The 3,551-nt window shown below is 53.4% G+C and overlaps 1 non-coding gene across 1 annotated transcript; it reads left to right on the forward strand.

The window, feature by feature from the left end:
* Positions 1-1,458: 1,458 nt before the first annotated feature.
* On the forward strand, positions 1,459-1,530 carry TRNAP-AGG. The gene has a single exon. It is a non-coding gene; the product is annotated as a tRNA-Pro (tRNA).
* The last annotated feature ends 2,021 nt before the right edge of the window (positions 1,531-3,551 follow it).

Genomic DNA, 3,551 nt, shown 5'->3' on the forward strand with positions numbered 1-3,551 from the left:
CTCTCCCCTCACAGCAGTTCTGTGCCCCCACTGATGGGGGAGGGGGGGCTGTGCTCCTGCTGGCTCCCCCCTTGCACTCACCTCTGCTCTGCAGCAAGCAGCAACCTGCACCAGCCCCTCTGTTAGGCGCACAATGGGCACAATCAAGGCAATCCAGAGGGGTGGAGATTTCATTGGTGGCCAGGGAGCCCACAGCCTCCTCAGCAGGGCAGCAGGCTGAGTTGGGGAAGCAGAGCAAGGGAGGGGCAGCTTTACAGCTGGGGAGATGAAGTGGCAGAAGCTGGATTAGAACCCAAGTCTCCCCAGTTCTTAGTCCTGTGCCTATTCCACTACACCACAGCACTGAAATAGCACATAGCCCTCTGGCATGGCCTTAGTGCACCATGTGGTACAATGCCTAGGGCAGCCACTGGGGAAGTAGGAGACATGGGTTCTAGGCCTGGCTCTGACACTGGGACAAGTCTCTTCCTGTGCCCCTGCTGGGGATAATGGTGCTGCCCTTGGGCAAAGGCATTGGGGGGGGGGGGTGTTGGGATGCCAGGCGGAGATGGGAGCTGCCTGCCAGCAGTGCATGGGCTGATAACTTGACAGCCCTATGCAGCTCTGCTGGGGTCTGAGTGCTGGCCAGGAACAGGGGGGAGTTGTGGCCCAGGAGCTGGGTATACTGGGGGGTGCAGGAAGATTCTTGGGATGGCAGGAGAATGCAAAGTGACCCCACTGAATGCCTCCTCCAGTCCCAGTGGCAGTGCCCCCTGTAGGCCAGTGAGGGGAGTCCTAAACCTAGTCCCCTGCCTGAGAACTGCTGAGTTCTGTGGGGCTCGGTACAGCTGCTCCACGGGTGATCATAACCAGCCCCTGCAGTGGGCACCCAAAGAGATGGGTGGGGAGCGCACACCTGGTGCCGCTCTCACTGCCTACCGGACAGCAGCGAGAGAGGGACCAGCCCAGCCCTTGGAAATGCACCTTCCTCCTCCAGGCCAGCGTGGCCTTTTATCAGCCCTCAGCTTTGGACTAAAGAACAAACGCAGAGGCAGAGAGAAGGAGACAATCGTGACATTTCCCTTCACATAGACGTCCCCCCCCCGCCACTCCACAACTGACCTGCTCTGGAACTGGCCCAGCCTAGAGTCTAGATTTTAGAGGCTGAAGCTGGAGACCTTTCCCCAGTAGCTGCAGTGGTTCAAGGCCGTAGCGTCGGCACTTTTGTGAAGGGGCTAAACTGTAGCCGGGCAAATCACATCTACAACGGAGTTTTCCATCCTGGCAGCTTCAGCGGGGTGAAAATCCCAGTGTAGCGAAGGCCATAAATTGTTCTTTCAAGTGTGTCTAGGAGCCAGGGGAAAGAGTCTAGGGAACATCCTACTGCCAGATGTGTGTGGAAAGTCATATGATCCCCAAGTGCCAACACAGCCAATGGCTCATCTCTAAAAACATCTGGAAGAGGGACTTCACTCAGCTGGCTCGTTGGTCTAGGGGTATGATTCTCGCTTAGGGTGCGAGAGGTCCCGGGTTCAAATCCCGGACGAGCCCATTTTCTTAGCACGTAGCAGCACCGTGACGGGCAGTGGGATGGATGAAGATTTTGCAGAACAAACTGACTTTCCCCACATAAATAATGTACGGAAAGTAGGGTGACCAGACAGCAAATGTGAAAAATCAGGACAGGGGATGGGGGGTAATAGGAGCCTATATAAGAAAAAGACCCCAAAATCAGGACTGTCCCTATAAAATCGGGACATCTGGTCACCCTAACGGAAAGTAAGTGAGACTTTTTATCCACAATTCCCCAATGACAGAAAAGTGGTGAAGTTGGATTGAAACACTCGCCTTTTTCCATTGCAACCCCACCCTGCCGCGCCGCCTGCTAGCTGCCCAGGAGAATGGGTATTCCACGCCCTGCCCTGGGCGGGGGCTGAGCTGGAGGGGAAGGGGCGCCTGTAACGCAGCAATAACAAAGTCAGGCCCATGACCAAACACTTGCCGATCAGCTGTAAAACTTTCCACCCAGAAAGCAGCACGTACTCGTTTGTTTCTGATCTAGCCAGGTGTCTCCGTCTATTCGGCACAAGCGACAGAGAAGCTTTGGGCCCGATGTTCCAGGATCTGAACACAAGACAGTGTTGGCCCCTGGCGGGATCTCGTTCAGAGGGGTGAGGGGCAAAGCATCGCGCCTACCCAAAGGGAGCGACGCGTTGTTTAAACCAGGGAGGAAAGGAAAGCTGTGGGCTCGGGTGGGGTTTGAATCTGGCACCTCCCAAACCCAGACACATACTTCTAGACCAGGGGTAGGCAACCTATGGCACACGTGCCGAAGGTGGCACGCAAGCTGATTTTCAGTGGCACTCACACTGCCAGGGTCCTGGCCACCGATCCGGGGGGTTCTGCATTTTAATTTAATTTAAATGAAGTTTCTTAAACATTTTTAAAACCTTTTTACTTTACATACAACAATAGTTTAGTTATATATTATCGACTTATAGAAAGAGACCTTCTAAAAACATTAAAATGTATGACTGGCACGTGAAACCTTAAATCAGAGTGAATAAATGAAGACTCGGCACACCACTTCTGAAAGGTTGCCGACTCCTGTTCTAGACCAACAAGCTAGCCAGGAAGACAGGGTGCTGGTGGCTTTTCTGAATGTCCCCCAAGCCACACTGAGACGGACGCTACGTATTAATGTGCTCAGCAGAGGCACAGGAGGGTTCCCGTGCATTGGCCTGACACCGGGAACACAGTCAATATCCTCGCACCAAAGGCGTCATTTACATCAAAACCTGCAGCCGCGTGGGGAGAGGGAGACTAACTGGCTGTTGAAAGCAACATTTCTCAGTAGCCTAGTAGATAGTAAAGGCTCAAGAGTAGATCTGAAGTCTCCCTAGCTTGGTAAGCCATCGCCCGGAGCTGGAGAAAGGAGACGTTTGTGCTCTGGCAGACCAGGTACCAGCTCCTGCCGACGTTCTCATGTGAACACTGACACACACATGGCTAGGACCAGTCTGGCTCAATGAGTGTTAGATTCATAGACGTTAAGGTCAGAAGGGACCATCATAGTCATCTAGTCGGACTTCCTGCACCTCGCAGACCACAGAACCTCACCCACCCCCTCCTGTAACAGACCCCTCACCTCTGGCTGAGTTACTGACATCCTCAAATCATGGTTTAAAGGCTTCAAGGTTACAGGGAATCCACCATTTACACTAGTTTAAACCTGCAGTGCCCCGTGCCCCATGCGGCAGAGGTATTAGAGTTATGAGAATGTGCTAAGATGTTATGGCAGGCCTGTGAGTTGCTGCCGGCATTAATCTCACCTGTAACATCTGTCTCCCGTATCGTCAGGTCATCTTTGAGCGTTTGCATTGTGAGCCTCTGTGCCAGCGTAACTCAGCAGAGGAGAGAGACGTTAACCCGTGTGAAATGCTGGTCTCCAGCAGAAGGTGTTCTGCCCTGCCCCACGAGGAGACCCAGCGACGCCAGACAGATGATAGTGGAATGTTACAGAGGACGAAAGATTGTGTTGTTTACTCTGCTCCCTCCCCCCATGAAGAGGA

Source organism: Terrapene carolina, unplaced genomic scaffold (assembly GCF_002925995.2).
Source record: "Terrapene carolina triunguis isolate 2854851 unplaced genomic scaffold, T_m_triunguis-2.0 Scaffold6058, whole genome shotgun sequence".
In the NCBI taxonomy this organism is placed as follows: domain Eukaryota; kingdom Metazoa; phylum Chordata; order Testudines; family Emydidae; genus Terrapene; species Terrapene triunguis.